Raw genomic sequence first — 18911 nt, 5'->3', positions numbered from 1 at the left:
TTGTAACAATCAAGTGAGACAATCCCATACCTTATAGCCTCACAAACATACAGTATTATTTACATAATGCCATTATATGACATTCTTATTTATGAGTTATCAGAGGTCTAAACACAAAAGCTCACACTCACAGCATAAACAAAAGACAGTTTAAAAACGTCAGGTGGTAGTTGAACTGAATCAATAAGTTAATAATGTTGTTGCCTTCATTTTGATAACTTTGAATTCTGTTTTATCCTCACAGAATGCTTATAAGATAGGTGCAGAAGGTAGTATTACACACACACATGCACACACACACACACAGATATAAACTGCCATTCAGAGAAGATAAGTAACTTGTTTCCAGTCTTTCCCTGGCCAGTAGGGAAAGCTGAGACTAGAATTCAGAATTTCCTAGCCCTCTCAGACAGTGAAGAGTCTGCCTGCAGTGCAGGAGAACCAGGTTCGATCCCTAGGTCAGGAAGATCCCCTGGAGCGGAGCATGACAACCCACTCCAGCATTCTTGCCTGGAGAATCCCTCGGACAGTGGAGCCTGTCGGGGACCCTACAGTCCATTCAGTTCACTTGCTCAGTCGTGTCCGACTCTTTGCGACCCCATGAACTGCATCACGCCAGGCCTCCCTGTCCATCACCAACTCCCAGAGTCCACCCAAACCCATGTCCATTGAGTCAGTGATGCCATCCAACCATCTCATCCTCTGTCGTCCCCTTCTCCTCCTGCCCCCAATCTTTCCCAGCATCAGGGTCTTTTCCAATGAGTCAGCTCTTCGCATCAGGTGGCCAAATTATTGGAGTTCAGGGTTGCAAAAAATTGAACATGGCTGAAGTGACTGAGTATGCACAAATCAATCTTAAATCTCACTGTGCTTTTGGTCGATTCCATTCCCTTAGCACAAAATCACATCCAATCCGAACTGCTACTCAAGCACATTTGGTACACAGTTTTCCAATGAAACTTTAGATTTCTTGAGGACAAGAACCAAGTCTTATATTTATCACATATACCCTCCAAGTTGCTGGCAGAATGGGAAGCTGTCGGCCAACAGAAGGATGGGTCCCTTCATGGAACACACATTGCCCTGGTTACTTAGAGCAGATCTGACTTCTCTTGGCCACACAGCTCCTGGGTAATGGCATTTGTGAGGGGTGGCCTGGAAAGAGAACGTGTCAGAGAAGAGACTACAAAATTCTCAAACTAACATATGTCTTTGTATTATTTCACAAATTTTGAGGGACTCTAAAGGTTTGAAAATCTCAAACTGAAATGATCACATTGAGGACCATAACATGAACACCTTCTAAGAAGACAGGATTGTCTCTCTTCACTTCATCTCCTGGGTGGGTTCCTACCACCTTCACGTTTCTATTAATTTCATGAGAGTTTTTGAAATAGCCGGTTGACACATTCAATTTGATGATTTTCCCATCAATGAAAACTCATTTTCCCTTTGTTTCTCTTCTGACAAATCTTTGGGATTGATCAGCTGGAGGACATAGAAAGTTAATGCATCTGTAGGATGTACGACTTGACACATGAGGCATCCTTCCACTGCTTCAGACTTCCCCTCCACACTCTTGAGCCTGGCAGCCTGGCAGGCTTTTAAGTCACATATACAGCATCTTATCTTGTCCCAGCAGACACATTTTCGCAGTGTAATGCCCCAACCACAGAGCTCCTCACTCTCCATGGGAAACAGTGATGGTATAGGCATGTGTGTACATTCCTCAGACAACGGCTAGGAGAGTCAACATTCATTCATCTCACTCCCTCTTTCCAGCTGTGACTCTCTTTTGTTCCTGGCTAACTTTACAGCTTTTTTTTTTTTTTTTTTTTTGACCAGGTAGCTCAGTTTGTAGAATCTTCGTTCCCCAAACAGGGATCGAACACAGTTCCCCTGCCATGGAAAGGGGGAGTCCTAACTACTGGACTGCCAGAGAATTCCCTAAGTGTTCCTCTAATGTCCTTTCTTTTTTTTTTTTTTTTTTCATTTATTTTTATTAGTTGGAGGCTAATTACTTCACAACATTTCAGTGGGTTTTGCCATACATTGACATGAATCAGCCATGGAGTTACATGTATTCCCCATCCCGATCCCCCCTCCCACCTCCCTCTCCACCCGATTCCCCTGGGTCTTCCCAGTGCACCAGGCCCGAGCACTTGTCTCATGCATCCCACCCGGGCTGGTGACCTGTTTCACCATAGATAGTATACATGCTGCTCTCTCATGTCCTTTCGTTCTTTCTTTTTGACTGTACTGGGTCTTCAATGCTGTGCACGGGCTTTCTTTAGTTGCGGTTAGTGGGGGCTACTCTTTGTTGTGGGTGTGCAGGCTTTTCTCTTGTTGTGGAGCAGAGGCTCGAGGCACATGGGCTTCAGTAATTGCAGCACAGGGCCTCAGTAGTTGCGGTTCGCAGTCCCTAGTGTGGGCTTAGAAGTTCCGGCACATGGGCTTAAGTGGCCTGCAGGATGTGGAATCTTCCTGGATTAGCGATCAAACCCATGTCCCCTTTATTGGCTGGTGGATTCCCATCCACTGTACTGTCAGAGAAGTCCAACTTCACAGTTTTTAGTAGAGGGATTTAGGAGGCTTGACTGATGAAGTACTTTACAAGTCCAAGTAGAAATATTTTCCTATTATTTATTTTCATGTAGCACAGTTTTAACCTCATAATTATTAGGTCCATGAAGTCCAAGCCATTGGTGAAAACAGACCTCTTCTTACTATTTGTGATTACTTGAACATACAGTCTCCCAACAAGGGAAGTGGACCCAGGGTCCTTAATGTTCAATTCTAGTGACCTCCATGTTTCTCGTAGGATAAGACAAGTCCTGGAAGTCATTTCCAACCTTATTTCCAAATCTGAGCTGCTGGCGAGACCACTGTTTCACTCTCTTTTCCTCGCTTCCTTTCTTCTTATGCTCTAGAAGAAGTGGACTGACCTGTCCGAGACTAGCAAAGCACCTGAGGGTTGAAGGCTGCCGCAGTTTCCTGATGGATGGAGGTTCTCAAAGACTGGGAGCCCATTAAGCAGCCTTGGGCGATAGCAGCAGGCAACCTGCAGGTGAGACCCTGGCTTCCAGAGATGTAACACCGCAACTGCTCAGCTCTGCCTCTTGGGGCAGTTATAAGCGTCAATAGCTCACATCTGGATTTCTAAAGTTTTTGGTTACCTCTTCTGCCAAGAAGGCCAAAGGAAATTTGAAATGCTTATTAGCATTAGTGATGAGTTCCTGAAGACCCCAATCAACTTACATTTGGGTTCATTGCCAACTTAAAGTTGCTCATTATTATTACTTTTTGGTGAGGAATATAATAAAGATATCACCTAAGTCAATCAGGTGGGTGAGTATAACAATAAAACTCTTTATGAGGAGTCAATCAGTCAATCAATTATAATTGATTCCCCCTCATAAGGAGAGGAATCAAAGATGCTTTTTGTGCAAAAAAATCCACATAGTTTACATTCAACACTAGCATTTAGCATGTTGGTGTTTATACACGTGCACACACACGTGTGTGTGTGTGTGTGTGTGTGTGTGTGTGTGTGTGTGTGAGGGAATGGGCATGTGTATCTTAAACTAAATGAAGATTCTAACAGAATCAAGAAAGCGTACATTGGATCAGACACTATAGAGATTCCTAAACCACATGTACAACCTAACCTTGACTTAGACGTAACTCAGATCTTTCCCATTCAATTACCATGGGGATGTACCCTTTCCTATCAGAGGTAGATCACAGAGTGCTAAGCCTTAAAACCTTCAGATTGGACTCCTGCAATGTGCTTCACAAATGAAAGTAGCTGAAAACACCAATCCATGCCAAATGCAGCCACAATCCCATTTGGAGATAAGCATCAGAGCCCATCCTCCACCCATGCCGCACAGGCGTGTGTACTCCAGCCGTCTTCTTACGTGCCCTGAATGAGGAAAAAACTTCATAACCGTGGCTCTCACCACTACACATGTCTTGTATATGAATCTCATCATCCAGAATGCTTGTTTAAAAATGCTGATTAAGACTCACCTTGAGATATTCTGAGCCAATCAATCCATCCACTGCAGGCCCAGGAATCTGCATACATTTGAAAGCACTGCAAGTGCTTTGAAGACTATGCCTGCAGGCTTCATTTGTTGTTGTTCAGTTACTAAGTTGTGTCCGATTCTGTGACCCCATGGACAGCAGCATGCCAGGCTTCCCCGTCCTTCTGTATCTCCCGGAGTTTGCTTAAACTCAAGTCCGTTGAGTCGATGATGTTATCCAACCATGTCATCCTCTACCACTCTCTTCTCCTTTTGCCTTCAATTTTCCCAGCATCAGGGTCTTCTCATGTCAGATGACCAAAGTTTTGGAGCTTCAGCTTCAGCGTCAGTCATTCCAATGAATATTCAGGGTTGACTTCCTTTAGGATGGACTGGTTTGATCTCCTTGCTGTCCAAGGGACTCTGAAGAGTCTTCTCCAGCACCACAGTTCGAAAGCATCAATTCTTCAGCACTCAGCCTTTTGGTCCAACTCTCATATCTGTATATGACTACTAGAAAAGTCATAGCTTTGACTATATGGACCTTTGTCAGCAAAGCGATGTCTTTGCTTTTTAATATGCTAAAGGAGGAAATGGCTACCCACTCCAGGATTGTTGTCTCAAGAAGCCCATGAACAGTATGAAAAGGCAGGCCTCATAGTTGGGACAAATTCCAGTGCCTGCAGGGCAATTAACTAAAGAGTGAAGGAGACCCACGGTGCTGTGACAATTGGGGGAAATATGCTTGGTCTACAAAGGGAGGCCCTTACTTGGTTCCAGTAGATTATTGTCCTGAAAGAGTACAGGTCTGATGTTGCCTTCTAAGATTTTTTTGAGAGAGAAGTCAGAGTTACAGTCTTCCCACCTCCTAATTTTAAATATTGGCTTGTTTTATTTTTTCAGTCCTAGGTGAGACAAAAAATGTTTGTTGCCTGCTAGCTTGTAATCTCTACTTTATATTCTGCAGCTGCTGCTTATCTTGTATGTTGCCTTTCTAGTCTATTTCCTTTCACTGCACTGGATAAGGCTACTGGATCCCTAGTAAGAGGCCCAAGAAACAAATATTAAAACAAAAACAAAAACAAAAAAGACCACTGAGCATTGTCCATGGAGCCTTGCCTCTGCTCCTGAGTTGTCTAACCCATGGCACACTGGCCTTCAAGCTTGAGTTCTGACCTGTCTTTTCAGATCAGCATTTGCTGAGATAGAAGCGTTTGTGACGTAACTGATGAATTCTTTATGGACTAAAAATACTTTACCATTTCCATGTTTAATTATGCAGAGGAAATCCAGAAAGCTGGAATAGAGGGCAAGGGAGAAAAACCACTCATGGTTCTGGACAAGGAGGTACCTCCTTGGGAAACACTTCCCTTTCTATGGAAGGAAGGAGAGCGTGAAAGGAAAGAGAGGAGCTAGACAGAGGGAGGGCATGGATCCAGGGGCTCAGGAAGGGGAGAAGATTCTAGTTTCTAAGAGAAGAGAGGCTCCCAAGGAAGAGAGGAGATAAATTTGCTCATATCTTTCTTTCTTAGATAACCTCTCCTTTTCTTTCCATCTTTCCATTTCTACTAGGAAGTCGAAGAATTAAAATTCCACCTCCTTGAAGCCTTTCTTTATATTGCAACCCCTGTTCATTTTTTTCCTTTCAACTCCTCAATAATCCTTGTTCTCTGGCTTGTATATATTTTGTAAGTCACATCCCCATGGCGGGTAAATTGTTAGCAAATATTTACAATAGATAGACTTTTCAGGTGTCCCATAATCCCTGTTTCTGGGATTTACAACTTTGTGAGTAAGTCACACTCAAACAATTGAGTGTGGGCAGGGCCCATGACTTGCTGCTATCCATAGAAGCATGGCAAAGGTTATGAAATAGATATGATTATATGTATGTGGTTATGTAAGAATGCATGGTCCATCTTGCTGGTCCACCTCTCTCCTTTCTGGCACTGAAGAAGAAAGCCACCACGAATCCTACAGCTTCCAAGAACTGAATGCTGCCGACGACTCTAAAAGCGGGAAGTGGCGCTTCCCTAGAAGAGGAGCCTCTGGGTGAGAACACAGGCTGGCTGACATCTTGGTTGCACCAGGATGAGGCCCTGAGCAGGGGATTCTGCTAAGCTGTTGTCACACCCCAGACCCAGGAAAACTGATACAGTGTGTTGTTTGAAGCTGCTGAGTCTGTGTTAACTTGTTCTCCAGCAAGAAAACAAATACCCATTAATGATGGCCTTGGCCATGTGTCTGGATCTGGCCAGGAGGATGTTAGAGGATGTGACGCAAACAGGGATTTGCAATGCGATTGCATGGTGGGTCTCCCCCTGGTGACCACAAAAGATAACACATAAATTCCCTACACCTTCCTGTCTTCCACACAAACACATATCCCCACCACCATCACCACCACATCACCCTTTGACAATGTGAAGGGGATGTACACACTAACTAAATATCAAGCAGCCTAGTTGCGCACACAGAACTATGCCTTGCTGACACTTGCAACCTAATAAATATTGCCTTTTGCAAAGCCTGTTTGATAAAAGAGGAAGAGAGAGGAAACTTACTTGATGAATGAGTTTCACCGCTACCATTTATAGAGTTAGTCACTCCAAAGTTTTGGTCTTTGAGAAAAATTGCCCAAAGTAAATATAATTGCACAAGATGTCAGTGAAAGATGGTAACTGCCAGATCTTAATGCATGCAACCAACAGAGCATGCTTTCCTCTCGATACCAGTTACAGCCAAAATGCCCCATGGAAGTCTATCCAATGGCTTAGGATGACTCCTCTTGTCAAACTCCCCACCACTTCACCAAAACACCCCACTCTGACTCTGTGCTCGCAATCAGCCCTCATAAGGTCAAAGCAGCATTGCGAGGGTTTTCCCAGAGTGTAGTGAGAACAGACCCCTCAACCAGGTTGTCTGGTAAAACTAAACTCAAGGACTCATTCTAGTTTTCTCTTTCTGGCAGAGACTGGTAACCAGCTAGGATATGGGTCACACACAACCCACAAGGAGATATTCCTGGTTAAAATGGGTTTTACTTAGTTTGCCAAGGATTCAGTTCATAACAAGTGGTGCAGTGGTAAAGAATCCACCTGCCAATGCAGGAGATGTAGGAGATGTGGATTTGATCCCTGGGTTGCGAAGATCCCCTGGAGAAGGGAATGGCAGCCCACTCCAGTATTTATGCCTAGGAAATCCCATGAACAGAGGAGCCTGGGGTCACAAAGAGATGGACACGACTGAGCAACCGAGCATGCATGTACTACGTAACAGATTTCCTTCAAATCCCCAATTTACAAAAGAATAGGCACATAGTAAAAAATTTTGGTTAACCATATCAGCTCATACCTTCAGCTTCTTCATTTTTGTTATATACTTCTCAGCTCTACCCATTTACTTTTTTGGCCTAAGTACAAAATTCTATTCTAAATGCTAGTAAATTTCACACCTGTACTTGGCATTGGGATGCAAGAGGATATTATTCTTTTTCTCAATTAAAAAAAATGCAAAAGCCAATTTCCAAATTATATCTGAGATGGTGGAAATAACACAGCTTCACACTGAAAGCATTTTCCTGGTGTATATCTATCCCTCCCCGCAGGTATTCCATGGGCACACCAGAGGGGAAAACTGCCCACTTTTCTGCTGAAGGTACTCTTTCTCCTCCACCTGCTGGGACTTCAAAGACCTATCCTCTCCAGATCCTAGGATTCCGCAGTTAAGATGCTGAACCCTCATTATGGTCTGCGTCACAGCACATAGAAAGGAGAGAGTAAATTAAAGCTCCCAGGACTCCATTCATGTACACTCAGATCCTGTTCTGCTGACGTCTGTCTTCTCCAAGACTTGGCAGTGTCTTCAGGTAACAACTCAGCCTTCATGTGAGGTTCCTCGGTTTTAGTCGGCCTATTTAAGGGCGGTGTATCTTTTTATTGATTTCCTCAGTATTTACACAGATGGAAAGACTAATGGGAACAACCCATCCTGCAAGATTACTTGTTATTTTTGGAAACATTTTCACTGAAGAAAAATTAAAGCCTATTTCCCTCCCTTGTTCCGTTAATTCTTCTAACATCCTAGGAAAGGGAAATCTTTTAGTCCCTTTATTCATACCAATGGCAAGTCTAAAATTCAACTATTTCTAGGATGTCACTTAAATCAGACACCAGGACTGGAGCAGGCCAAAACTGGCACTGGGAACAACATATGTAGGGCAGACCTGTCACATAGCTACGGAAACAGGCAGCCAGCGATGACCACAAGCGTCTCAGATCATTAAGCAACGTCTGACTGTGATGTCACGCGTGGATGTACAGAGTTGTAATCCTTTCAAAACAGACAGATTGTCAGCATGATGAAGTGGATATAAACACGTTCTTGAGCAGGGATGACTAAAGTGTTGGGGGTGGGGATGTTACTGAACTAATAACGGATGCTGGCTCGGGGACCAGGAACCAACGCTGTTCAGAGGCTGCAGATAAACTGCACTATTCTCACTCAGATATTTTTCCATACTGATTAGCAACTCCATCAAATATTCCTGATCTTGTAATCGCCAGACAAGTAGTTATAATCTACAGATGTCAGATCTGAGTTCTTAATTGCTGTAAATTAGTGAGCAAACACAGGTTTCTCATTAAACCCATTACACCCCGTATGGTAAAACGGAGCACGTGTCACGCGTTCTCTTTCCTGGCATCCTCTGTGAAATCCTGGGGGCAGACAGAGCAGCAGAGAGAGATGGTAGGGTACGTGTGGCAGGTTCCTATCCCTGAAGGTAAGTTTATTCTAGGGGGTTAAAAAAAAAACCTCTAAGTGGCAATGAATGTGTTGCCTATATTTTAACAACGAGCATCCCATCCTTGCTTCTTTAAGGCACAGTGGTGTCACCCCTCTGTAAACTTCCGTTCTCTCAGAGCGGTGGTCCCCACCCCAACCTTTTCGGCACCAGGGATCAGTTTTGTGAAGACAATTTTTCCACAGACCCGGATAGGGTATGGTTTGGGGATGATTCAAGCACATTACATGGAGAAGACAACGGCACCCCACTCCAGTACTCTTGCCTGGGAAATCCCATGGACGGAGGAGCCTGGTGGGCTGCAGTCCATGGGGTCGCGAAGAGTCGGACATGACTGAGCGACTTCACTTTCACTTTTCACTTTCACACATTGGAGAAGGAAAAGGCAACCCACTCCAGTGTTCTTGCCTTGAGAATCCCAGGGACGAGGGAGCCTGGTGGGCTGCCGTCTACGGGGTTGCACAGAGTCGGACACGACTGAAGCGACTTAGCAGCAAGCACATGACATTTATTGTGTACTTCCTTTCTTTCTGTTTTAAATTTATTTTTAGTTGGAGGATAATTGCTTTACAATATTGTGTTGGCTTCTGCCATACAACAACATGAGTCAACCATAAGTAATCATACATCCTCTGCCTCTTGAACTCCCTCCTATTCCATCCTATCCCTCTAGATTGTCACAAAGCACCAGGTTGACCTCCCAGTGTTATATAGAAACTTCCCTTTAGCTATCTATTTTACATATGGTAATGTACATGTTTATTTCTATTATTATTACGTCAGCTGCACCTCAGATCATCAGGCATTAGATCCCAGAGTTTGGGGACCCTGTATTAGAGGAACCTGGAGACACTTCTTTCCAAGGCCCTGTCTCCGGTCCCCTGTGTAGGCGAAGAAGCATAAATTGCTAAATTAAAAGGGAAGGAAGGAACAGGCTAAAATGCCATGACAAAACCAACTCTGAACTTTAGCTTAGCTACATGCCTTAGCGCAACCTGGCTGAGAAAACTAGCTTTCTGCTGTGGCTTTACCTCTCAGACTGGAAGATTTATGAGGAATGGGGGAAAGGGTGGGAGGGTTAAACCAAGAAATGTATCAATTACCAAACTACAAATAAAAATAGCTCCTCTGCACAAGCTTCATTAAGTTTTATCAGCAAGTATCTTGGGGTTTTACACTCAAACCACAGGTCATAAATTCACAGTAAATTCTCCATATGTTCACCAAACACCTGAATTCAATTTCTCTTCTGGTTGTGAAGTAGGAATGTGGTGCTCAAATTAATTATGCATGCAAAGTTAGTTTCTAACAAGGGCATTTTTTTGTGTGATGCTGAAAGGTATTTATAACATCTGAAATTTGAGGATAGGTCTTTCTTCAGTCTTAGTATTTTCATACTGGCATAAATTCTCTCTTCCAAGTTTGTATAGTGAAAAAACAAAGTTGGTGAATACCTTGTTATAATGTTCGCATTTTTCTGTAGATAATCCCAGATATTTATGAGATGTAACAGTCTTAAGGTTTACTCTAAGGATTTTAGACAAATATTTCTATGAGTAGGTACAAATCACCTTGAATTACAGGGAAAGTCTACAGTGAGACTAAATGGCTATATTTATATATGTCTGTGTGTACATGTGAAATTAGCTACCTGGGAAATATCGTGTCATTTTTGGTTTATTTTCACAGTTTTACTCATCATCTGTAATATGAAAAGAATTATGAGAAACTTATGCAAATCCCAAAGGCACTTACTTTCCTCAGCTGATAAAATTCATTTTCAGATTCTGACAGCCATGATTTGTTGTCCATTTCACACCAATTTCAGTGTAATAAATCATAACAAATTAAAAACATACAGCTCTGTTCTCTGGGTTGAAAAGGTGGTCACCAAAGCTGTTAATACTGCATCTGCTTCTGATGTGATGCATCAGAGGGAGGGTCACCTCTCCATCAGAAAGACCTGGGACTGGGGCTCTAGTCCGAGTTCCTCTGTGGTCATTCGGTAAAAGGGCTATCATTTTATCAGCAGCAGAATCTCAGGAATGTACCCCTCGCCCCCTTTTATTACTATCATCATTCTTCCTTATTAGCCTGTCAGTGGGTTCAGGCAGGAGAGAGAAAAATTTAGCTTTACTTTTTTCGAGGGGAATTCCTCCAGTTGCAAAGAATACACACACGCATAAACATACATAATTTCAGGACCCCACAATAAATACACGAAAAAAGATGTTCGACGTGAGCCTGACGTGGCTCCTCCTAACTAGTAAATTTCACAGAAATAATCCAAGTTGGTTGCTACCCAAAAGGGTTGCTCAGTCTTCTAGTTACACCTCCAGCGAGGCAAATGGTAAAACTCCATATCAAAAGTAATATTATTTAGCAAGCTTTAAAAAATTATCAATGTAAAATTATCAGAGATCATATTCTAATAAATCTTGCTAAACAGTCTTTGAATATTGTGAGGGTGAATGTTAGAATCTAAAACCCCAGGGATGGTGGAGAAATTCCTACTGAACCTACACAAGCCCCTCTGAGAGAAGAGCGCTGAGCCGTAGACGGAAGCAGAATCCTGCAGGCGTGAGTCTTCCTAGCAGGCAACTCTGTGTGGCTTTAAACGAATAAATGATGGGAGAGAAAATGTTTTCCAGGTACACCGATGAATTTAAATGCACTCTTGAAAATAAAATGTTACTGCCTATAAGAAACCACATATGTCATTTTTCTTTGCACAATGCAAGAAGCAGTTATAATTTGGGGTTAATGCCCAAAGTGCATTTACTTTTCATAAATCGTGTGATTTTCTTGAACTGTCTATTAAATGGCAAGGACATGTAAGGTTATTCTAATGGGTTACAGAGTTGAGGAAAGTTTATAGATTATACTATTCATTCAATAAAACCACTGAGAATACAAAGGTTAGTGAGTTGTGACCTACAGTTAAAGTCTATGCTTCAAACTAAAATATACATTTGAGTGTCTGAATAAAGAGTGAATGGACTTTTAAAATTACAGGTGAAAACCTTGAAGAACTAAAAGAAGAGTGAAAATGAGGAATACATTATGGAAATTTGAAATAAAAAAGCAATGGAGATTAAATTACAAAACCTGATGGGTTTTGATGACAAAATAAAACAATTATCATGTTCTTTTTCACATTACAGAGGTTTTATCATACAAGCATAGAAACTAATTATAGAACCATTATTGTAATTATTTAATCATGAAATGATTACATAGAATTTAAGACTAACATTGTCTTTGTTTTTGCATTCTCCGTCTTTAATGACAGCATAAATGCAAAATACTATAAAAAACTAAGATTTTTTTAAAGATAAAAATTCTAATGCAATGCAGTGCTCAATGCTCATAATTCTAAATAATGGTTAAATTCTATATGGCTTTTCTGAAATGACTCAAAGTGGAAAATAACATAACAGAAGATGTAATGCCTGTAGGTTTCATGAGTGCCTAACTCTAAAAGGTTTTGCTATCTAAAATAAAAGTAGAAACATAAATTTATTCATTTTCTAAAAAACAGAACACTGGATGGACCCAAATAGCGAGTCTTCATCTATTATTTTCAAACATTTTAAAGAGTATCAGAATATTTTTTTGACTGGTAATTATTTTTTTTTTTTTACTTCTTTTTGTGCTCTGAACTAAATTCATAGTTATTAGTTAACAAATTACTCTTCTTCTATTCATGATTTGACCATGACCTAATTTACGAATTATTTATCTGGAAATAAATGAGACAAAAATGTCAATCTATTGAACTTCTCATTCCATGCTTAGCTGAATTATTGTGAGAAAGCACAAAATGTGTGACCATATTGATTTGGAATTAATGGTGAACATCATTAATGATGCTTTTATGTTTTAAGCTTATATTTTTATTTGTGTTATACATGTTTCAATCCTTATGTTCAAAAATCCTTACAGAAAGCACTAAAGTCTCTTTCATCTTTGAAAGAAGGAAAAATGAATATCATTTAACTTTTTAAAAAGTTTTAAGATTCTCATGGCCTTTAGTTCTGATTACTGACTACTCTAAGTAGAAAAAGGGGAAGAAATTGAGCTGAATCTTACTCTATTGACTATAGGTATTACCCCCAAGCCCTTTCACCTTTCTAACTTTTTTCTTCTTTTTTAAACAAACTCCCCATAATGGCACTTCTTATGCACATACTTCTTTCTCCTAAAAAGGGCAATTTGCATGCTCATTGGCTAATTGTGAATCTGCTTAATTGGCTTCTAGTTACTGGAAACTCCGTTGTATCATTTTGCTTAAATATTTATACATTTTAGAATTATACTGTAGCTGAATGAGAAAAAAATATTTCTTTTGTTGCCATAGTATTCATAGAAGTTTCTTTTCTTTCATTTGATTTTTTCTTTCTCAACTTCAGGGGTTTTTTAAATTACAAAAAAAAAAAAAAAATCAATAATATTGAATTCCAGACAAATCATTTAAAATGTGGAAAAGAACGTTTTGACCTATATCAGTTCAGTTCAGTTCAGTTCAGTTGCTCAGTCATGTCCGACTCTTTGTGACCCCATGGACTGCAGCACGCCAGGCCTCCCTGTCCATCACCAACCCCAGAGTTTACTCAAAAGTGAAAATGAAGTCACTCAGTCGTGTCCGACTCTTTGCGACCGCATGGACTGTAGCCCACCAGGCTTCTCCGTCCATGGGATTCTCCAGGCAAGAACACTAGAGTGGGTTGCCAGTTCCTTCTCCAGGGGATCTTCCGATCCAGGGATCAAACCCAGGTCTCCCGCATTGCAGGCAGACGCTTTAACCTCTGAGCCACCATTGAGTCGGTGATGCCATCCAACTATCTCATCCTCTGTCGTCCCCTTCTCTTCCCGCCTTCAGTCTTTCCAAGCATCAGGGTCTTTTCAAATGAGTCAGCTCTTCGCATCAGGTGGCCAAAGTACTGGAGTTTCAGCTTCAATATCAGTTCTTCCAACGAATATTCAGGATGATTTCCTTTAGGATGGACTGGTTGGATATCCTTGCAGTCCAAGGGACTCTCAAGAGTCTTCTCCAACACCACAGTTCAAAAGCATCAATTTTTCGGTGCTCAGCTTTCTTTATGGTCCAACTCTCACATCCATACATGATTACTGGAAAAACCATAGCCTTCATTAGATGGACCTTTGTTCTCAAAGTAATGTCTCTGCTTTTTAATATGCTGTCTAGGTGGGTCGTAACTTTCCTTCCAAGGAGTAAACGTCTTTTAATTTCATGGCTGCAGTTACCATCTGCAATGATTTTGGAGCCCAGAAGAATAAAGTCTGCCACTGTTTCCACTGTTTCCCCATCTATTTGCCATGAAGTGATGGGATTGGATGCCATGATCTTAGTTTTCTGAATGTTGAGTTTTAAGCCAACTTTTTCCCGCTCCTCTTTCACTTTCATCAAGAGGCCTTTAAGTCTTTTTCACTTTCGGCCATAAGGGTGGTATCATCTGCATATCTGAGGTTACTGATATTTCTCCCGGCAATCTTGATTCCAGCTTGTGCTTCTTCCAGCCCAGTGTTTCTCATGATGTACTCTGCATACAAGTTAAATAAGCAGAGTGACAATATACAGCCTTGACGTACTCCTTTTCCTATTTGGAACCAGTCTCTTGTTCCATGTCCAATTCTAACTGTTGCTTCCTGACCTGCATACAGGTTTCTTAAGAGGCAGATCAGGTGGTCTAGTATTCCCATCTCTTTCAGAATTTTCCACAGTTTATTGTGATCCACACAGTCAAAGGCATTGGCATAGTTAATAAAGCAGATATAGATGTTTCTCTTGCTCTTTCAATGATCCAGCAGATGTTGGCAATTTGATCTCTGGTTCCGCTGCCTTTTCTAAAACCAGCTTGAACATCTGGAAGTTCTCAGTTCACGTATTGCTGAAGCCTGGCTTGGAGAATTTTGAGCATTACTTTACTAGCGTGTGAGATGAGTGTAATTGTGCGGTAGTTTGGGCATTCTTTGGGATTGCCTTTTTGGAACTGGAATGAAAACTGACCTTTTCCAGTCCTGTGGCCACTGCTGAGTGTTCCAAATTTGCAGGCATATTGAGTGCAACACTTTCACAGCATCATCTTTTAGGGTTTGAAATAGCTCAACTGGAATTCCATCACCTCCACTAGCTTTGTTTGTAGTGATGCTTCCTAAGGCCCACTTGACTTCACATTCCAGGATATTTGGCTCTAGGTGAGTGATCACACCATCATGATTATCTGGGTCATGAAGATTTTTTTTGTACAGTTCTTCTGTGTATTCTTGCCACCTCTTCTTAATATCTTCTGCTTCTGTAAGGTCCATACCATTTCTGTCCTTTATTGAGCCCCCTCTTTGCATGAAATGTTCCCTTGGTATCTCTAATTTTCTTGAAGAGATCTCTAGTCTTTCCCATTCTGTTGTTTTCCTCTATTTCTTTGCATTGATCACTGAGGAAGGCTTTCTTAGCTCTCCTTGCTATTCTTCGGAACTCTGCATTCAAATGGATATATCTTTCCTTTTCTCCTTTGCTTTTTGCTTCTCTTCTTTTCACAGCTATTTGTAAGGCCTCCTCAGACAGCCATTTTGCCTTTTTGTATTTTTTTTCCTTGGGGATGGTCTTGATCCCTGTCTCCTGTACAGTGTCATGAACCTTTCGTCCATAGTTCATTAGGCACTCTATTAGGTCTAGCCTCTTAAATCTATTTCTCACTTCCAGTGTATAATTGTAAGGGATTTGATTTAGGTCATACCTGAATGGTCTAGTGGTTTTCCCTACTTTCTTCAATTTAAGTCTGAATTTGACAACAAGGAGTTAATGATCTGACCCACAGTCAGCTCTTGGTCTTGTTTTTGCTGACTATATAGAGCTTCTCCATCTTTGGCTGCAAAGAATATGATCAATCTGATTTTGGTGTTGACCATCTGGTGATGTCCATGTGTAGAGTCTTCTCTTGTGTTGTTGGAAGAGGGTGTTTGCCATGACCAGTACATTCTCTTGGCAAAACTCTATTAGCCTTTGCCTTGCTTTATTCTGTACTCCAAGGCCAAATTTGCCTGTTACTCCAGGTGTTTCTTGACTTCCTACTTTTGTATTCTATTCCCCTATAATGAAAAGGACATCTTTTTTGGGTGTTAGTTCTAGAAGGTCTTGTAGGTCTTCAAAGAACTGTTCAACTTCAGCTTCTTCAGCATTACTGGTTGGGGCACAGACTTGGATTACCGTGATATTGAACAGTTTGCCTTGGAAATGAACAGAGATCATTCTGTCGTTTTTGAGATTGCACCCAAGTACTGCATTTTGGACTCTTTTGTTGACTATGATGGCCACTCCATTTCTTCTAAGGGATTCCTGCCCACAGTAGTAGATATAATGGTCATCTGAGTTAAATTCACCCATTCCAGTCCATTTTAGTTCACTGATTCCTAAAATGTCAATCTTTATAAGGTGATTTATGTGGTGAAATTTTCACTTCTCTATGTCTAATATGGTATTCAAAGAATTTAAACTGACAGTATACTCATTTAAATAACTTTCTTTAGGGGAAAAAACCCTAATTTAACAAGATTACAGATTTTAATAAAGATTTGTTTTACTGCCATAAACACAGAATTTTTTTAATCTTTCAATTAATATTGAAGAGCTGGAAAACAGAATAACTACCCAGCCAAGGTGCTATTGAACCATGAGTGGGAGAGGCAAAGGTCATGAGAATTCAGGTATACATTTCAAAACCAGCCTTGATGCCTGAAGGCTCCTCAAGGCAGCAGTACTGCCAGTTACACCTGAGGACAGAGGAGAAAGAAATGGGACAAAGCAGCTGCTAAAGCCCAGTATGGTCCCTTACAAGCAGATTGTAACACCGCCTGTCCCATATTTTTATGTTCAACTGATGTCCAAGTACTGGTGTGCAGAGAAGCTAAGCCAAGACCAAACAGAACTAATTATGTGTATAGTAGAACAGAAGGCCAGAATGAACGTAGACATAGACTCTGACATAGATTTAGATGTAAACATGAGCAATTTTCTAACACAGTCATTTATACTGAAGAACTAGTTTGGGATATTTTCTTGAGTGGCAAAAGAAGGATTTAAAAAATATATACCAAAATATTACCCATGTTTGTCAGAAACCACTTAACCTGACATGAAGCTTCATTGAGTCTCAGGAGTCACAGATCTCAACGATATTGTTTTGTCTTTTCTCATATTGTAATGTCTCTACAGACTGGCACTGATATTGTTTCATTTTGATATCACAATAGTGTCTCCATGGATTTTGGCTGACATTTTGTTTTGACATTATGCTACAATAGACCTCTACTGACATTTCATTTTGTCACTGCGACATTGTTTCTATAGGTTTCTGTTACATTATTTTGTTTTGACATCAAAATGTCATCTCCATGGTCTTGGCAGGACATTATCTACAGAACTTTGTGAAGATGTATGGAGTCCTTGGAACAGATAGGTAAACTGCAGAACATTTAATAAATTTGAAGGTGCTTTTTGATAAACACAAATTTATATGAAACTTACTGCAAATTTTGCAAAATTGTTTCTATCAAGTCACTAGAGTTTATTACAACATGGATTCAGTTAAGGAGTTGATTTTCTATCTTTCCAATAACATGTCAAAAACTTGGAGAAGTAATCCACTACTCTTCTGTTGCCAGAATCTAGATTTTTTTTTCTTTTAATCAATATAGTCTGTTTTTCTGTGTGCTGCAAACTGAATTAAAATGTAAGAGGTATGCATGAAGTATACAATTATAACTATATTTTGCTGAATTTAAGACATCATTAAATTGCCATTTGTAGCAACATGGATGGACCTGGAGATTATCATACTAAGCAAAGCAAGTCAGAAAGAGAAAGACAAATATTATATGATATCACTTATATGTGGAATCTAAAATATGACACAAACGAACTTATTTAGAAGACAGAAACAGACTCAGAGATATACAAAACAAATTTATGGTTAGCAAAGGGTAAAGGAGGTGGGGGATGGATAAATTAAGAGTTTGGAATTAGTAGATACAAACTACTGTTTATAATATAGATAAACAACAAGGCCCTACTGTATAGCACAGGGAAGTGTATTCAACTTCCTATAAAAAACCACAATGAAAAAGAATATGTATATATATGTGTGGGCTTCCCAGGTGGCTCAGTGGTAAAGAATCTGCCTGCCTGTATTTATAAACCCTATACAAACATAATCCAATTCGTCATACAATTTTAATTTTAGAAAGTATATATGTGAGAAATTACTCCTAATAGATAACACTGGAGAAGGTATTCCTATATATGACCTCATATCTTTCCATTTATTGCACAATTGATCATAATAAAAACATTAATAAATCTCATACAACCCTTGCATTGAAAATAGTCATTTTGTTATGCAATTTCCTTTTTACAAGTATGTATGTTAAAAATGACTCCTGGAACTTAGTGCTAATGAGAGCATTTCTCCAAATAAACTCATACATTTCCTTTTGTCATAGAGGATGGTTTTCATGTTGTCCTGTTTGCCTTAGCTACCAATAAACTCTGAGATATATTTAACGTCCAATTAAAATTACTCACTGAATTTTCTAATATACCTTTTACTTTTGGGAGTCCTTTTAAACTTCATCTTAATAACCATTTTGAAGAACTGCTTCCAATAATTTTTAGAAATTTGGTGGTCAATTCTCCTATAAGAATAAATTTTGTTTTGCTAATGACAGTGAGTAGAGGTCCACAATGACCACTCTATTGAGTATGGACTATAAAGCCTAGAATTTCTTTCCCTAGTTTGAGTAGTTATTTATTCCAACTCTTCTAATAGACATAACACTTGGCTAATAATAAGTGTATGCAAATAATGTGAGATGATGTCTAAGAAAGCCTGTAACCCAGGCACTTGATAAACACTGAAAACAGTGACTTCTGAGATGGGAAGGAAGTAGGTTATACATCTGGTCCTGTAGCTCAGGAAAGAAGTGATTTCGAAGGGAATATCAGCTGCCATCAACACATGCCATGCATATTTAAGCCATGACAGTGGATTGGATGCAGAAAG

The 18911-nt window shown here is 40.3% G+C and overlaps 1 protein-coding gene across 18 annotated transcripts in view; it reads right to left on the bottom strand.

Moving 5' to 3' along the window:
* The window catches only part of PARD3 (par-3 family cell polarity regulator), a 556192-nt gene that overhangs the window by 18712 nt on the left and 518569 nt on the right, over positions 1-18911 (bottom strand). The window lies entirely within an intron of this gene.

This window comes from Cervus elaphus, chromosome 23, assembly GCF_910594005.1.
Source record: "Cervus elaphus chromosome 23, mCerEla1.1, whole genome shotgun sequence".
In the NCBI taxonomy this organism is placed as follows: domain Eukaryota; kingdom Metazoa; phylum Chordata; class Mammalia; order Artiodactyla; family Cervidae; genus Cervus; species Cervus elaphus.
The sequence above is the reverse complement of the archived record's forward strand: the minus strand, read 5'-3'. Positions and strand labels throughout refer to the sequence as shown.